The following is a 19763-nucleotide window of genomic DNA, read 5'->3' on the forward strand; positions in this document are numbered from 1 at the left end:
GATAAAAATAGAATTTTTTGGCAAGGCACATCTGCTCTATGTTCACAGATGGAAAAATGAAGCATATCAAGAAAAGAACACTGTTCCTACTGTGAAACATGGCGGAGGCTCTGTTATGTTCTTGGGCTGCTTTGCTGTATCTGGCACAGGGTGTCTTGAATCTGTGCAGGGTACAATGAAATCTCAAGACTATCAAGGGATTCTAGAGAGAAATGTGCTGCCCAGTATCAGAAAGGTTGGTCTCAGTTGCAAGTCATGGGTCTTGCAGCAGGATAATAACCCAAACCACACAGCTAAAAACACCCAAGAATGGATAAGAGGAAAACATTGGACTATTCTGAAGTGGCCTTCAATGAGCCCTGAACTAAATCCTATTGGGCATCTTTGGAAAGAGCTAAAACATGCTATCTGGAAAAGGCAACCTTCAAACATGAGACAACTGGAGCAGTTTGCTCATGAGGAGTGGGCCAAAATACCTGTCGAGAGGTGCAGGAGTCTCATTGACAGTTACAAGAATCGCTTGATTGCAGTGATTGCCTCAAAAGGTTGTTCAACAAAATATTAAGATAAGAGTACCATAATTTCTGTATAGGCCTATTTCATGAGTTTAATTTTTTTTTTAATTCTGTGGAAGCAGGCTTGAAAAGCAATGTCTGACTTTCAGTTGTTCATTTTCATAGATTTTTAATTTACTTTAATTACTTTAACTTAACTTTTGTCAGATTCAAGTTATTTCTGTGACCATTGTGGGTTTTTCTTTCATTAAACGAGGGGTATCAACAATTTTGACCACGTGTGTAGATGACCAGAATAGTGATGTTGATGATGACATCGTGAGTGCTAACTAGAGATGAGCGTTGTTCTACTCGAACTGTTCGCCAATCTCAAATTGGAGCTGTTTTGGGCGGTGTTCGAGCCGGTCGGCGAACACGAACAATTTGAGAAAAATTCGGCTGTTCGAGGTTATGTTCGATAACTGTTCGTGCACCAAAATCATAACTGGATTTTTTCTCAGTAATGATGAAAATTAATGTTAATACGCAGTTTGAGTGTACAGCGGGGCGGGGGGAGGGGCAGGGGATGGATCTCTGCAGGAACAATGAAGATCTCCATTTTTTTTTCTCTTTCCCGCATTTGCAGTGGGGAGGTGCAATCTGTCAGCCTATCAGCAGCGCACACACGGAGCGAAGTGCTTTTTTTCACACAAGCAAGGGCATGTGTGATTGGCAGTGTATGTCACATGTCCTTGCCCTATAAGACCAAGCCATTTTCCCCGTCGCCACCATTTTCTCACTGCTGCAGCTGCGTGTTAGACGGCACCGCTGTTGCTGTGTGCGCTATACCTTGTTAATTTCAAGCCAATTTTCGCACAAATATACAGATAGCTTGGGAGTAGGGAATAGTTGTGATTGCAGTCCTTTTAAGGACTAGGTTACAGCATTTCCTACGACTTTTATCAGGCAGGTCTGTGCTCTTAAATAGATAGATTGTGGGAGTAAAGACTAATTGTAATTGGAGTCCTTTTCAGGACTAGGTTACATCAGTTCCTATCAGTTTTTGCCAGGCAGGTCTGTGCCAGTGCTGTGCAAGTTTTTTTCACAGCATTTGGCTGAATCTAGCAAAGCTAATCCTTTTTGGCCTATTGCAGAGTGTGTTAGTCAGTGGAGTAGCCTATCTGTGTTGCAAGATATACCACCTGTGTATAGAATACCAATTTTTTTACTGCACCTAGTGAAGTAAAATCTTTTGGGCATAGCATCATTCTATTAGTCCATCTATACTGACCTCCATCAGGTTGCAAACTGAATATAATTTTTTTCTGCATCTAGCTCTGAAAAAATATTTGGGCTTCTAGCAGTGTGTGGGACTTGGTCTATTAGTCCATCTATACTGACCTCCATCAGGTTGCAAATTAAAAATAATTTTTTTCTTCATTTAGCTCTGAAAAAATATTTGGGCTTCTAGCAGCGTGTGGGACTTGTTCTATTAGTCCATCTATACTGACCTCCATCAGGTTGCAAATTAAAAATAATTTTTTTCTGCATCTAGCTCTGAAAAAATATTTGGGCTTCTAGCAGTGTGTGGGACTTGGTCTATTAGTCCATCTATACTGACCTCCATCAGGTTGCAAATTAAAAATAATTTTTTTCTGCATCTAGCTCTGAAAAAATATTTGGGCTTCTAGCAGTGTGTGGGACTTGGTCTATTAGTCCATCTATACTGACCTCCATCAGGTTGCAAATTGAATAAAAAAATTTTCTGCATCTAGCTCTGAAAAAATATTTGGGCTTCTAGCGGTGTGTGGTACTTGGTCTATTAGTCCATCTATACTGACCTCCATCAGGTTGCAAATTAAAAATAATTTTTTTCTGCATCTAACCCAGCCAATAGTTTTGGCCTAATACCACAGTTTGGCCACTCAGCTCTGCTCGGTTACCATCCATTGTTTTTTTGTGCAAACAACTCCAGAGTTGTGAATTAGTTAACCACCAAAATGAGTGGAAAAAGGCCTGCTGCTGGTGGAAAGGGGAATAGGCGTGTTGGGAAGGGGAAAAAAGGTTGTGTCCATGGGGTAGGTGCAGAAGAAAGACCATCTTCCAGCCAAACTAAAATGTCTACTTCTTTTAGCGGACAATGTGATAAGATCCCTTTCTTACGGCCACGCCAATCGCTACAAATTCCAGATGAGGCACAAAAACAGCAGGTGCTTCAACGGATATCAAGTGCTCCTTTAAGTGGGCTCTCCTCCACATCAACTTCAACATCACAAATACTCCAGTCCTCAAAGGTGTCACCCAAATCGCACTTGCTTCCTCACAGCTCCCAAATCTCCAGCTGCCCGTCTGAGTATGAGGTAGAACAGATGGTTGAGTCTGCAGAGCTGTTTACTCATACTATAGCCTGGGAATCAGAGGTCGACTCCAGCGCTTCTGTGAATCCAGACGAGGAAATGATCTGCACTGATGCCCAGAATCTTTATGAGTCGGATCCAGGACCAGACGCAGAAGGTTCTGACCATAATGTAGACCCTCATTCCCAAACTGTAACTCCTGTTGGTGGAGACAATGAGGAAGACGATGATAAGACTCAAATACCTGATTGGAGCGACAACTTTAGTTTTTTGTGAGGGCAGGAACAGGTTGGCTCTGAGGACGACGGGTGTGATAACGCACAGGGTGATGATGATGAGGTCGGAGATCCCACTTACTCTCAACCCACAGTCAGCCAAGAGATGAGGTCAGCAGAGGAGGTGGAGGAAGATGCTAGTGACGACGAGGTCAGGTTGCGCCTTCCTGGACAGAGACGTAGTACTGGAAGCACGTCAACAACTGCATCCTCAAACACAACTCTGCCTCTCACCACAAGTCGTGGTGGCTCTTCAGGTCGCATGGGTGCTAAGCCTTGCATAGCCTGGGCATTTTTTCAGATCGATAAAGATGACCCAACTCATGTTATCTGTAACATTTGTCAGCAAAAGCTAAGTAGAGGCCAAAAAATACATAGTTTGAGTACTTCATGCATGAACCGGCACATGGACATGAAGCATAAGTTGCAGTGGGAAGCTCAGTGTGCTACAATGCGGTCTAGCCGGCCGGGCCAACCACCGTCTGCCATATCTTGTGCATCCGCGGCCTCTTCATCCTCTGTGACTGGGGGGACAGCAGTCACACCTGTTTTGGGGCGCAGACCTGCCACCTCTTTACCCGCAACAGCCAGCGTGATTGGCAGGTCATCATTTTCTTTGGAGGTGGTAACACCAGCTGGTCTTGAGCGCTGTCTGACATCGATAGCACCACCTTTGGATCAAGGCAACCTAACATGTCCGCCTGCATCTTCCTCACAGACCGGCAGTTTGCCGGGGACACCCTTATCAACCCCGTCTAAGCACAATAGCCAGCCCTCGGTCCCTCAGATGTGGACAAGTAAAAGACCATTTCCTCCTAGCCATGAGAAAGCTAAGAGGTTGAATTTCACCATCTGCAAGCTCTTGGCTACAGAAATGCTGCCTTTCCGCCTGGTGGACACAGAGGATTTTCGAGACCTTATGTCCGTCGCAGTGCCCCAGTACCAGATGCCCAGTCGGCACTACTTCTCAAAGAAAGGTGTGCCTGCGCTCCACCAGCATGTCGCACACAACATCACCGCTTCTTTGAGAAACTCTGTGTGTGACAGGGTGCATTTCACCACAGACACTTGGACGAGTAGGCATGGACAGGGGCGTTACATGTCGCTGACTGGGCACTGGGTAACTATGGTGACAGCAGGACAAGGGGCTGCTGTCCAAGTCTTGCCGTCCCCACGAGTTGTGCGTCAATCCTCTTTATGTCAAAGTTCCTCCACTGCTTCTGCCTCCTCAACCTCCTCTCGGTCTTCCACCTGCACCCAAAGCCTGTCTGGTCATGCCACAAGCTTTCTAACTGCGCAGAAGGGATCCTGCACACCTCCTTACTATGCTGGCAGTAGGGCTCAACGTCATCAGGCGGTTTTTACATTGAAATGTCTGGGAAATGTGAGTCACACAGCTGAGGAGTTGTGGTCAGCTCTGGAGAACCAATTTCATGAATGGTTGTCTCCACTGGACCTGAAACCAGGGAAGGCCGTGTGCGACAATGCTGCAAACCTGGGTGCGGCCCTTCGCCGGGGCAATGTCACACACGTGCCTTGTATGGCTCACGTGTTGAACCTGGTTGTCCAGCAATTTTTAGCCCACTATCCCAGACTAGATGGCCTTCTGCAGAGGGCACGGTCGCTGTGTGCTCACTTCCGCCGTTCGCATCCCGCAGCTCAGCGACTTACATCTCTACAGAAGTCGTTGGGCCTGCCACTTCACCGGCTAAAATGCGATGTGCCTACCCGGTGGAATTCAACTCTGCACATGTTGCAGCGACTGTGGCAGCACCGACAAGCCCTGGTGCAATACGTTCTGACGTATAGCCTGGGCCAACGAGATTCAGAGGTGGGGCAAATCACGCTGGAGGAGTGGTCTCAGATCAGGGACCTATGCACCCTTCTGCACAGTTTTGAAATGGCGACGAAGATGTTTAGTGCTGACGATGCCATTATCAGCATGACTATTCCGGTGATTTACATGCTGGAGCACATGTTAAACAGAATTCGGAGTCAGGTGGTGGCACAAGAGGAGGTGGAGGAAGTAGAGGAGGAGGAGTTGTATGCGGAAGGGCTAACATCTGCAAGGTCCAGACGGTCGGCAGCACCAGGGCGGCAGGCATGTGAGGGTGGGGGAGATGATTTTACCAGGGCGCATGGTAGCAGCCAAACTAGTGAGGAAGGTGCAGGAGCCCAGGAAGAAGTGGAGGACGAACTGATGGAAGACTCATCAGATGAGGGAGACCTTGATCACATTTCTGTTGTGCGAGGTTGGGGGGAGAGGACAGAGGAAGGAAGCATGATTGTTACCTCGCCACCAACACAACAGGGACTTGGTGCTCCTGGATGCGCAACACACATGAGTGCCTTCTTGCTGCACTACCTGCAACATGACCCTCGAATTGTGAGAATTAGAAATAATCCTGACTACTGGGTTGCCACACTGTTAGATCCCCGGTACAAAAGTAAATTTGCAGAAATTATTCCTGCCATAGAAAGGGATGCACGCATGCAGGAGTATCAGCAGAGACTGTTGCAGAATCTTACATGTGCTTTTCCACAAAATACCAGTGGTGCACGTAGTGAATCTCACAGTTCCAACTTGCCAACCGTGGGACCGTCAAGTGTTCAGCACTCAAACCGTAACAGAACCACAGTATCTGCTGGTAACATCAATTTTGCGGAATCATTTCACCACTTTTTTAGCCCATCCTTTGCAAGGCCACAGGAGACAAGAAGTCTGACACATAGTCAACGCCTAGAGACGATGGTACAGGAGTATCTCCAAGTAAACATTGAAGCCACGACTGTGTCACTGGACCCTTGCTCTTTTTGGGCTTCCAATCTGGATAAATGGCCGGAGCTAGCAACTTACGCCTTGGAGATCTTGTCATGCCCCGCAGCCAGCGTTCTGTCTGAACGTGTGTTCAGCGCTGCTGGTGGTGTGCTGACAGATAAGCGCACGCGGCTCTCCACTGATAATGTAGACAGACTCACGTTCATAAAGATGAACAAATCATGGATCCGAAACGACTTTTCTACCCCTGTGTCATCCTGGGGAGAGTAAAAGCTTGATGATTGGTTAAAATCACCCTACCAACCGTTTTAAGCTTTCAAATTACTAATCATGTTTATCTGTATCTTGACTGGAAAATAATTTGGGCTTTGTAGCAGTGTGCAGCACTGATCCTATTAGGCCATCTATAATAAGCTTCACCAGATTTAAAATTAAAAATAATTTTTAGCTGCATCTAGCCCGGAAAATAGTTTTGGGGCTCCGAGATGCGCAAGACACATAAGTGCCTTCTTGCTGCACTACCTGCAGCATGACCCTCATATTGTCAGAATTCGAAGTAATCATGACTACTGGGTTGCCACACTCTTAGATCCCCCAAACTTTTCGATCAACCTTTTCATTTTAATAAAGACCAAAAAAATGGTCATTTTTGAAATTATAAGCATTAGCAGGTTGTTAGAAACTGAAATCAAACAGTTTTCAACTCAAAACTTTATTCTAGGTGATGTTACATTTTCACATAGGACCCCTTGTTCGAAAGGAGCTTCTGAACTCTCTCGTCCATTGAATTTGTCAGGTTTTGGATGGTTTCTGCTTCAATTGTTTTGCATGAGGACAGAATACCCTCCCAGAGCTGTTGCTTAGATGTGAACTGCCTCCCGCCATCATAGACACTCCTTTTAATGATGCTCCAAAGGTTCTGAATGGGGTAGAGGTCAGGGGAGCATGGGGGTCACACCATAAGTTTGTCCCCTTTTATGCCCATATCAGCCAGAGATGCAGATGTTTTATGTGCAGCATGAGATGGTGCATTATCATGCAGAAAAATGATCTTGCTGTGAAATACACGGTTCTTCTTCTTGAACCATGGCAGGAAGTGCTGTTTGAGAAAATCCACATACATTATGGAGTTCATCTTTAGCGCCTTCAGGGATCCTAAAGGGGCCGACAATCTCTCTCCCCATGATTCCAGCCCAAAACATTACTCCACCTCCTCCTTGTTGGCGCTGTAGCCGTGTTTGCGTGGGGTGTCCATCAACCAGCCATCCTCCACTCCATTCATCTGGACCATCGAGCGCTGCACGGCACTCATCCGTGAACAAAACAGTTTTGAAATCAGTCTTCATGTAATGTTTGGCCCACTGGAGCCGTTTCTGCTTGTGTGAAGTGGATAGAGGAGGTCGACAGGATGGCGTATGCACAGCTGCAAACCTCTGAAGGACCCTGCATCTTGTTGTTCGGGGGACGTTGGAGGCACAAGCAGCTTCAAAAACTTGTCTGCTGCTATGACAAGGCTTTTTTGCCGCTGCTCTTTCAACCTGACGTAATTGCCTGTAGGAAAGAGTCCTCAATTTGCCCTTATCAGCACGCACACGTGTGTACTGTGAATCAGCTACATACTTCTTGATTGCCAAGACACTTCATCCTGATCATCGCACAATGTTGATTGTAGTCATGCCTTGACCTAAACACTCCACAATTTGTTGCTTCTCAGCAGCCGACACATCCTTTTTCTTTCCCATTTTGGCAGAAAATGTAGGCTGCTTAATAATGTGAGAGAGCCTTCTTAAGTAGTCTTGCCTTTCATTGGACACACCTGCCAAACTAATTAGCACAGGTGTCTGCAATTGCTTACAGTGATATAAAGAGCCCTGACACACATCACCATCAATGAGTTTAACTGACAAACAAACAAATTCTTCCCTTATCACTCCTAAACACTTTTTGCATAATAATTTGGAACGCGGTGTACATGTGCTTTTCCACAAAACACCAGTGGTTCACGTAGTGAATCTTACAGTTCTAACTTGCCAACCGTGGTCTGTATGGAATTGTTCAATAAAGGGCCCAAAATTAAGATAACATAGATGGGAGAGGTCTCTATGAATAGGAATTCCTAAGTATTTGATACCCTGTGAGGGCCAGGCAAAGGGAAAGTTGGACTGGATGGAATCCTATATGGATTTAGGGAGGGAGACATCGAGGGCCTCAGACTTCGCTGCATTGATTTTAAAATTTTACCATGTAACAAAGTGATCTATTTCAGCCATAACAGCAGGGATGGATATATGTGATTGAGTGATATATACTAGGACATCATCAGCAAATAGAGAGCACTTGTACTCGGTGCCTCCCACCTCAATCCACCTAATATTGGGGTTATGGCGAATTGATGAGAGCAGGTGCTCCGTCACTAGGATGTATAAGAGAGGGGACAGAGGACATCCCTGCCTTGTCCCATTGGTGATTGTGAAAGGTGATGAAAATGTTCTGACGCACCCCCTGGGCCTTGGGACACCCGGAGCCGGACCCTTTTTGGTGGATGCTGGTGGTTGTAGTCTTCGTGGCGGCGATCCGGTTCCGTGGCTCAGGGCGGTCAAACCAGTGGCGGAACTATTTATGTGGTTTTGATGTTTAAATGTTCGACTACGCCACCCGTGGATTGCGGTCAGAGTGAACCGCCGCTACAGGGCAGACCGCTAAGGCTGGTGTTGTGGGTGCAGCAGAGCGTAGCATAACTCCCCACGGGAGGAGTATAGCCTCAGGGCAGTGTATGCGGAGGATGGGGGTGATGGTGCAGGGCAGCAGCAGTAACGACACGGAGTCAGTGATGCAGTTCAGGGCCTTTACTCACAGTTCTTATTATCCAGACCACGTCTGCAGGTAACGGCTGCCCACGTCGTACTGTGCTCACCAGGTGAGGGGCTCAGACAACTCCCAGATAACTTTGGAGCGCTTCACAGGACCCCCTTTGTGTGTCCTTTGTCTGGCCTTTCTTACCAACACTTCTGTCCGGCTGCCTCGGGCCTCCTCTTGGTAAACTTGGCGCCAGTTTCCCTGACCCTATGTGGTGCCTTCCTAGCGGGTGGAGCAAGGGGCTGCGCCACATAAAATGTCAGAGCCTCCGGTTTCTAGCTGAGGGTCGTTTCCTGCCTCCACTAGTTCGGGGACCGGTCTCCCCCTTTGGCCTGACCCCTCCACGCAGGTGGATTCGGGCGTGCGGTGGCGACTCGCCCGTCCGCACCCCTGGGATCCCTTCATTCCTCGTTCCTGGAGCCTTCTCCGCTCCTCTTCCTTCCTTCTCCCTCTTGCAGGCCTGGGCCTCTGTTACTAGGCCCGCCTCCGGAGCAGAGCTCATGCAGAGCCCCTGCTCCCTGCCACTTCTGCTCAGACTTCTCTGCACTGAACTAAGATGGTGCCCACCTTTTATACTCCCTTCTCAATGCACCCAGGAACTGCTTCCTCCCTGCTCCTGCACTGCAGGGTTCCCCTTCCTCAGTGTTCCCTCCCCCCACTCCAGCCAGGGACAGGGACTGTCGTGCCCATCTCAGGGGCATATTGGTCGCCCTGCCCCACGGCAATGTGGTGTAATGCATGCAGGTGTCGGGTCCTGATCCACACTCCATCCTTATCTGAGAGTGAGATATCACACCTCTGGGTGAGGTGCAATACGTCTGTAGCAACCGAGCCCTCGGTGCTACAGTTCCATTTATCTTCAGCCTAGGTGACGTATTGTGATACAGGGCCGTGATTTTGGCTATAAAAGGGTCCCCTAGACCCCTACCCCAAGCTTTTTAAGAGAATCATATATGGCGTGCCAGGAGACTCTATGGAATGCTTTCTCAGCATCCAACGAGAGTATCTACTTACAAATTTTTAACTGCATCTAGCCCAGGAAATACTTTGTGCCTAGCAGCAGTGTCTGCTAGTCAGCGGATTATCCCGGCTGTTAAGCAAGCTACACCACCTGTAGTTTGGACACTTAATTTTTTCAAAGGAAATGCTTCGGGACCACGGGATACTTAGTGAAGAGCATCAGGAGGCACCCCAAGGCATAGGGGCTGGGACTGGCAGTAGGATGCCTTGCGGTGGACAGCCGAGCTCGATCCTTATAAAAGCTTTTTAACTGCAGCAGCTTTAGTGGACGCTACTGGAGCTGGAATTACGCTGCTGCTGGCATGAGACTTGCCCTCCAATAGATCCTTGTAAATGGATTTAAAGTGTATTCATTCAAATTAGAGGGACAATTTAAATTAAAAAGCTTAGAGCTGCCTCCACCACAGGGGGGCTCTCTCGACCCACCAGCGGACAGGCACGAGTATTGGGAGAGGGGGGCTGGCCGTCAGGGTTCACCGCGGCTCTGGCACAAACCCGGCGACACGGAGGTGGCACGGGCAGGAGCGGACTGGCCGTCTCGGCTTCTCACTTTTTGGATTTTAGAAGGGCATGACATGCCTATATCTGTGTCTCCCCCTCCTTTTACTCCTCCACCTCTTTTCTTTTCGCATGACTATATGTACTTGTCACTTTTCCATGTGTTAGTTGTGTCTTCTGAGCAGTTTGTCAGCTTTTGGACACCTTTGAAGGTGTTTTCTATGTGTTTCTATGTGTTTTTGTTTGCCTGCCATTGGTTTTAACGGTGTTCGAAGGTGTTCGACGAACAGTTCGACGAACAGTTCGGCGAACACACGGGTGTTCGACGAACCGAACCGAACTCGAACACTACGGGGGTGGCTCAACACTAGTGCTAACCATCTTAGTAGCCATTTCGGAACTGTGCAGAAGGGTGTAGAGATCCTTCATCTGTGCCCACTCTACAAGCGTGATTTCCACCACTTCCGTACTGCGTTGGCCCAGGCTTTGCAAAAATTACATACTGCACCAGGCAGGGGTGGATTAAGAGTAGCAAGGACCCCGGGCAGTTTAGAAGGCGCGCCCCCCCCCAAGCACACACACACCTGATGTATCACGTGACATGTCACATGATCCCCTGTGATAGATCATGTGATAGTTCACGTGAAATTAATTTGGCACAATATTAATTATAATAATTTTTTTTAGGCTGTGTGCCCACTATGCGTTTTTTAAGCGATTCCGCAGCGGCAATTCCGCTGCAGAAACGCTTAAAAAACGCTTGGTAGAAGGTCTGCCATGTTCCCCAATGATAATCCGCATGTGCTGTGCACTACCAATTATTTTGCCGAAGCGCGGCTCTTTCGCCGCGATTGACTTGCATTGGAACACATGGAATCCGCATCACTGCATCTGTACATGCAGAATCCATGCGTTTCAATGTGCGAATGGTACCTGGGTTTGGAGAAGAGGAGACTCTCCTCCGGACCCTGGTACCATAGAACCTGTAAAAAAAGTACAAAATAAAAAATAAATATTATACTTACCTTCTGATGGCCCCCGGTGTCTTTATCCGATGCGTCCTGGCTTGCCGGCAGCTCGTGATGGTGTGAAAAGGACCTGCCGTGACGTCATTTAGTCATGTGACGGGTCACGTGACTGCTGACGTCAGCAGGCCATCAGAAGGTAATTATATATTTATTTTTTACCATTAGTTTACGGTCACGCTATATAAATCCATGCTGGTTGCATGGATTTATATAGTGTGACCAAGTTGTCAAGCACTTTCCAAGTGATGCTAAAATCGCTTGGAAAGTGCTTGTCAACCCGCATGCGGAAATGCATGTGAAGGACACTTCACATCCGCAAGTCCCTGGCAGGAAAAACGCATGTACAATCCGCATGTACAATCTGCATGTACAATCCGCATGTACATTCCGCATGTACAATCCGCATGCGTTTTTTCTGCCAGGGTGATGCAGAAACGCTCAAAAAAAATCCGGAGCATTTCTGCATCATGAGCACATAGCCTTACATTAAATGTATGACTCAATATTGAGTGCACGGCGCCCTCTATACACAGCGGGAGGCCGCACGTAGCCATCTATACACAGCAGGAGACCGCACATAGCCATCTATACACAGCAGGACGCCGCACGTAGCCATCTATACACAGCGGGAGGCCGCACGTAGCCATCTATACACAGCGGGAGGCGGCACGTAGCCATCTATTCGCAGCAGGAGGCCGCACGTAGCCATCCATACACAGGAGGAGGCCGCACGGTGCCATCTATACACAGCGGGAGGCCACATGTAGCCATCTGTGCACAGCGGGAGGCCGCACGGTGCCATCTATACACAGCGGGAGGCTGCACGTAGCCATCTATACACAGCGGGAGGCCACACGTAGCCATCTATACACAGCGGGAGGCCGCACGGCGCCATCTCTACACAGCGGGAGGCCACACGGCGCCATCCATACACAGCGGGAGGCCGCACGGCGCCATCTATGCCCAGCGGGAGGCCGCACGGCGCCATCTATACACAGCAGGAGGCCGCATGGAGCCATCTATACACAGAAGGAGGCCGCACGTAGCCATCTATACACAGCGGGAGGCCGCACAGCGCCGTCTATACACAGCGGAAGGCCGCACGGCGTCATCTATACACAGCGGGAGGCCGCACGGCGCCATCTATACACAGCGGGAGGCCACACTGCGCCATCTATGCACAGCGGGAGGCCGCACGGCGCCATCTATACATAGCGGGAGGCCGCACGGCGCCCCCCCCAGAGACAGCAGGAGGCTGCATGGCGCCATCTATACTCAGCAGGAGGCTGCATGCAGTCACGCACGCAGTCACGCACGCACACAAACATATACAGACATATACATACACGCATAAACACATTTGAAGCACAAAAATACATATAAACAGACATCACACAATGATATCTGCCTGCACACACACACACATACATACATACACACACACTCACACTCGGCTCCAGTCCTCCTGCTCTTTTCCGGTGCAGCACTGCAGGCCGGGTGCGCACTGCGTGACGTCACAGCTAGGAGACACGGCCGCGCACAGGGCCGTGTCTCCTAGCCGTGACGCGGCCGGGCCAGCACAGGGAAGTTAACTTCTGCAGTGCTGGCCTGGCCGAAGAAGAAGCAGCGGCCGTGCGCCGCTGCTGGGGGAGCGGTCCGGGGCTCCCCCCGCCACTGTCTGCCGGTATGTGCCGTGGCACTGCACATATAGTGAGGGCAATCTGGCCATAGACACCCCGGAGCCCCGGGCCCCCTGGAGGTTCGGTAGCCCAAATTGCCCTCATTATAATCCGCCTATGGCACCAGGGCTCGTTGCTGCTGCCACATTCCCTGCAACATGTGCAGAATGAAATTCCACCATGTCGGTACATTGCATTTCAACCTGTTAGCCAGTAGGGCCAAAGACTTCTGTAGCAATGCAAGTCGATGAGCCGTGGGGTGTGAACGGCAGAAGTGAGAACACAGCGACCATCTTTCTGCAGCAGCACATCCATGTCAGGATAGTTGTGGAGAAATTGCTGTACCACCAGGCTAAGGACATAAGCCATGCAAGGCACATGTGTGAGGTTGCCCCAGTGTAGGGCCTCCATCAGGTTCGTACTCTTATCGCACACAGCCTTCCTTTGCTCCAGGTTCAGTGGAGACAGCCATTGCTCAAACTCAGCCTGGATAGCTGTCCACAACTCTTGAGCTGTGTGACTGTTATCTCCAAGGCATATTAATTTTAAAACTGCCTGATTGCGGTGAGCCCTGGCTGTGCAGTATGGAGGTGGGGGGATTCTCTCTGCACTGTTGGAATCCGTGTCTCATTAAGGGAGAGGTTGAGGGCGCAGGTGGAAGTCCTGCGCCCTCAACTGCAGGGGATTGGGGATTCCAAGATTTGTGGAGCAGCCCCTTCTCCACCTGCCACCACAGCCACCACAGTCCCCCAGTGCCCAGTCAGCGAGATGACCATGCATATTCGTCCAGGTGTCAGTGGTGAAATGCACCCTGGAAGACATAGATTTTTTTCAAGGAACGGGTGATGTTGTTTGCGACATGTTGATATAGCGCAGCCACAGCTGTCTTAGAGAATTAATGGCGACTGGGCAACTTGTGCTGGAGGACTGAGACGGCCCACAGCTTTCAAAAAATGTCTGTATCCACCAGGCAGAAAGGCAGCATTTCTGTGGCCAAACAGATTGGAGATGGTCAAGTTCAAGCTCATAGCTTTCGCATGTGTAGGAGGATACAACCATATGCCTGACCACAACTGCGGGACCGAGGGCTCGCTGCTGTGCTTAGAGAGAGTGAGCAGGGTGAACACGACAAACTGCTGGACAGTGAGTGAGGTGCAGGTGGACATGTTATGGTGAAGTGAGAAAGATGTGGTGTGCTCAGGGTCTGAGATCGGTTAAAAACAGCAGGCATGTCAACTTCCGTAACAGCTGAAGGGGTCTCACTCACCCCGACTATAGCGGGTAAACAAGTGAAGGTTCTGCAGCCGCAGACCTGTAAGAGAACACTTGCCACGATGATGGAAGAGGAAGAAGTAGCAGATGCGGTTGATGGGGCAGCCAGTGTTTGGCGAGGCCCGCTAGTCCGCATTTTAGCACAATGAGATTCCCAGACTAACGCATGTTGATCGCGCATGTGCTGGTTCATTCATGTAGTAGTTAAATTATTGGAATGTTGGCCTCTTAGTTGTTTTTCACAAAATTGGCAGATAATGTGAGTTGGGTCATCCTTAGGTCTCAAAAAAGGCCAAGGCTAGGCAACCTTTGCCACCACTGCAAACTGCAGACCTGCAACCGCTGCTGGCCACAGCCAGAGTTGTGGAAGAGGATGCAGTGCTTGTCGTGGTTGCATCACTTTTTGTCTGTGTGGGAAACCACAACGTGTCCTCCTCATCTTCCTCTTCCTCTATCTCCTCTGCTGAGCTTCTCAACTACATGCCTCTGGGTTCACACCAAGTGGGATCTACAACCTCATCGCCATCCTCTTTGTTGTCCTACTTATCGCCCTGAGAGTTACCCTCCTCCTCTTCACACCGTGACAGCACAATAAAGTTCACATGCACCTCAGGTATCTGAGCCTCATCAGAATCACCTCCACCCCAGGGAGTTAACATCTGGTGACGAGGGTCTGGATTCTGCTCCAGCCCCAGATCCAACTGAAAAAAAATTGGGGTATCGGTGAAGATGCTTTCCTCCTCTTGAGTCTGTGAATCTTTGGAGCAGACCTCTGATGCCTATGGAATAGAATGTATGAACAACTCTACAAGCACGCCCATCTATGGTTTCCCACAGTCAGCTGGGTGGTTGGGGAGCGGTGATGCGGGGGGAAACAAGGGTAATTGGGTGCCTCCGCTGAGGACTGTACTGTGTGTGATGTTGAGGAGTAGGAAGAGGAGGAGAGGCCACTTGATGCAACGCTTGCCATCAACTGGAGTACATGCTCTTTCTGGCCCTTATCTACAAGGTGTACTGCTGTATGGCTGCCAAAGAAAGGGAGTCGAGTAACCCGTCTAGTAACAAAAATTGTCAGTTGTCTTTTGATAAGATGATCTGGTGTTTGTTCAGTAGAGCTTTCAGTAACATTATCACCTACCCACGTACACCTCGAACACCAAGCCTATTCCCCTTCCATCACAGACTTTTTTTTTCCCACTCATGTTGGATGTACCCTTCCCCTCTTTTATCCAGTTGTTTTACAACCCTAGGCCCAGACCTGTCAGTCACCTGTTACTAAAGTAACAATCAGTATTTATTTGCTGAGATAGTGTAGCTGGACCACAAAAGTATAACAAAGGATTTAAAGGCTGAAATGTGGACTGGTGTCTGGACCACACAATTAGCACAGAGGATTTAGATGCTGAAATGTGGACTGTTGGCTGGACCACATAATTAGCACAAAGGATTTAGATGCTTAAATGTGGACTGCTATCTGGACCACACAATTAGCACAAAGGATTTAGATGTTGAAATGTGGACTGCTAGCTGGACCACACAGCACAAAGGATTTAAATGCTGAAATGTGAACTGCTGTCTGGACCACACAATTAGCACAAAGGATTTAAATGCTGAAATGTGGACTGGAGTCTGGACTACACAATTAGCACAACTGAACGCTGCGCTGGGACAAGGACGTGGACGTGCTTCCTGATGGTGCTAGTTGAGAGTGTGCAACTACAGGTGCAGGGCAGGAGGCATCTTCGCATGCACCATGGACAGGGGATTTGCTTGCATGTACGACAGCGGAAGAAGCAATGGTGCCACCCGCAGACACTGTTCCTGGACCCTGGGGTTCGGCCCACAAAATCGGGTGCTTTATTGCCATGTGCCTGATCATGCTGGTGGTGGTCAGGCTGATCTTTTGCCACCCCTGCTGATGCTGGCCTGGCAGGTGGTGCAAATGGCCTTTTTGGGTTATCGGCAAAGTCTTTAAAAAACAACCCGACTCGGGAAGACCTAATAGTTGTACTGGCAACTTCCTTCGTGTTGGTGCTACGGGGAACGGTTGCTTTCCTTCTGTCTGCGGCCACCACACTGCTTCTTCCTGCCTGTTGGGGTTTTCTGCCTCCCTCCCTCTGTGTGCTGCTTTCTTTGATCTGCATGTCCTCCTGCCAGGTTGGGTCAGTCACTATATTATCCACCACCTCGTCTTCCACTTCCGCACCCTGGTCCTCCTCCTGACTTTCTGGCAATTGTGTCTCATTATCGTCCACCTCTTGTGACACTTTCCCACCCTCACCTTAGTGTGACCGCAGCTGCTCAAATATTTGGGCATCGCTACATGCAATCTCCTTTTGCCCCGCTTCAAGTGGACCGGGCGAGAGGCCCGAATCTATAAATGGAAAAGTGAACAGCTCTTCAGAGTGTCCAAGTGTGGGATCAGTTGTCTCCGGGGACTCAGCATGGTGGGAGGAAGGAGGATCAGGGTGAGGAATATGCGGTCCAGACTCACGGCTACTGAGACTTGACCATGTGGAAGACAGGGTGGTGTTGGTGTCAAAGTGACTGGAACCATTATCTGCTATCCAACCAACAACCTTTTGAAACTGCTCTGGGTTCAATAGTGGTGTGCTGCGGTCCCCTAGCAATTGGGACAGGAAGGTCGGGCGAGAAGATGTGGGTGTTTGTTGTGGCACAATTTCAGTTTGCCCACGGCCTAGTCGTCGTCCTCTGCATGCACCATTACCATCACGTCCAGTTCCCCGTCCCTTGCCACGTGCCTTGCCCATTTTAAATGGAGAACAGTATCTTCCACGCTCACTACAAATGACTGAGCGAACTAATTTTATATATGTGATTCGTGTGACGGAGAAAACAGAGTTTTAAATACCTGGCCTGTAGGTAACTAGTTTGAACAGCAAACTGGTGTGAATTGCTTCACTGACACACTGAAAGAAATTTTTAATGGAGGCCAGAAATGGCAGTATTTTCTGACAACGTATATGTGATCCGTGTGGCGGAGAAAACACAGTTTTAAGTAGCTGGATTTCTTGCACTGTAATATGGAAAGGACCTGGCTGTATTCTGCAGTGCCAACAAGCAAATGGCACAGAAAAACGGTGTTCTCTGGATTGCTTTTTAAGCAAATAATGAGGATTAAGATCCAAAAAAAAGTATTCCTGGCCCCTGAGACGTGGGCCTTTGTATAGGAATATCTAACAGCAGCAGAAGGCAGAATTGGAATGGAGCCTCTTGTGCTATATCTGTCTGCTATATACACTGCCTGCCTGCCTATATACACTGCCGGCCTGATATCTCTGCAGATGTATTAGTCCTCAGAAGGACTGTTTGTTAAGATGGATATGTGTAATGTACGGTTTTTCTCCCTACACTACCTAATACACAAGCAATTCTCTCCCTGATGCAGCAGCACCTCTCCCTACTCTGCCTGATTCCGGAGTGACTGTGACGAGCACAGCGGCACCAGGTCTGATATAGACCTGATGATGCTGTGCGGCCAGCCAATCACTGTAATGCCAACAACCACCATGGCTGCGGCATTACAATGAGTGGCAGACAATCCCTGCATGTTGATTGGCGCTCTAAAGAGCGCCAAACATGCAAGGAGGGGACCCGAGCATCCGTCCTAGCATCTCACAAGTACTCGGCGAGCTCCTAGCATCTCGAGTACTGAGATGCTCAGGCGAGTACTGAGTACTTGCGAGTATGCTCGCTCATCACCAGTAGGATCTCCCAGTATTTATTGAGAATTTCTCTTCCTCGTTGGGCTCCATTGTTATAAGTTGTTATAAACCTAAGGGAGTCAGAATTATGGGGTCTGTTTCTTGGTATGAGCAAACTGAATACTGTTTCATTCTTTGCTTCATAAGCCCTCGTAAGGATGTAGTCAGGGTAGCCCCTGTCTCTGAATCTTCCTCTTAGATCTTTGGCCTGTTTTTCAAAAGTGGCCATGTTCGTGCAATTCCTCCTGAGTCTAAGATACTGCCCTTTGGGTATGCCCCTTTTCAGATGTTTTGGATGATTGCTCTTCCATTGTAGCAGTGAGTTTGTCGCTGTTGGTTTTTTGTATGTTTGTGTTAATAATTGTCCAATCTCATTTTTTGTGTTGACGATGTCAAGGATTGGTAAGGAGGAAGACTCCAGCACCGAGGTAAAGTACATACCTATATTGTGGTTAAGTGAAGAAATTAAGTTGTTAAACTCCTGCTGGTTGCCTTTCCAAATCAGATCTCACCCCCAAAGGCCTTAGTGCCTTCCCACCAGCCCAAGAACAGATTTGCGTAGGTGGGTGCGCATGTGCTGCCCATCTCAGTGCCTTCAAAATTGAAGCTGGGGACAAATGACAGCCCCTTGCTTAGGACTCCCACTTCTAAAAAATTCAAAGTCCTCTTCAATGTTTTTTGTAACCTTTTAACTGGGGATCTTAAAAAACTTTCCACTCAACTGAATTTTTCGGTCTAGAACTGTAGCAAGTCTGAGATGGAAGCATTAGAGGATCTGGAGTGCAACAACGACGTTGTCATTAAGCTCTCGGATAAGGATGGCAACGTGGTTGTCCTCGATACCCCTCATTTTAAAAAGGTATGTGAAAATCTTCTCAGTGACCGATTGGGGTATGAAACTCTATCCTATAACCCCACCAAAGCATATACCAGAGAACTGAAACAATACTTGATGAAGGACTTCTAGCTAAGGTAATCAATAAAACAGAATATGATTACCTACTACACACACATTCGGTCACCGCTACTTTTTATTATTTACCAAAGGTGCATAAGGGACTCGACCCCTTGAAGGGGAGACTCATTGTCTCAGGGATCAACAGTTTGACACAGAATTGCGGTATGTACTTGGAAAAATGTTTTAAACCATTTGTGACGGCCCTACAGTCATATGTTCGTGATACCCCTGATCTACTACAGAAACTGGAGGGCCTCTTTGTCTCTCCAGGAGTAATGCTCGGTTGTATTAACGTAGAGGCCCTCTACTCTTCTATACCACATGATAAGGGCCTGCAGGCTGCCAATATTATGCTCACAGTGAGTTTGTCATTAAACTGTTGGAATTCTGCTTAACAAGGAATTATTTCCTCTTTAACTGAAAAGTGTACCACCAGCTCAGGGGTACTGCGATGGGCAGCACATGCGCACCCACGAAATCTGGTCCTGGGCTGGTGGCAAGACACTAAGGTCTTTGTGGGGTGAGATAGAGGAATATACTAACAAATTGGAACTATGGACATGCTATATCGATAACGTGTTTCTGATTTGGAAAGGCAACATGCAGGAGTTTAACAACTTCATCTCCACACTTAACCACAATGATATTGGTATATACTTTACCTCTGTGCTGGAGTTATTCTCCTTACCATTCTTTGACATCGTCATCACAAAAAATTAGATTGGCCAATTAACACAAACATACAGAAAACCAACAGCGACGAACTCACTGCTACAATAGAGAGCAATTACCTATACATCTGAAAAGGGGCATGCCCAAAGG

Source organism: Phyllobates terribilis, unplaced genomic scaffold (assembly GCF_046119375.1).
Source record: "Phyllobates terribilis strain yellow unplaced genomic scaffold, ASM4611937v1 Scaffold_11__3_contigs__length_659146591, whole genome shotgun sequence".
NCBI lineage: Eukaryota > Metazoa > Chordata > Amphibia > Anura > Dendrobatidae > Phyllobates > Phyllobates terribilis.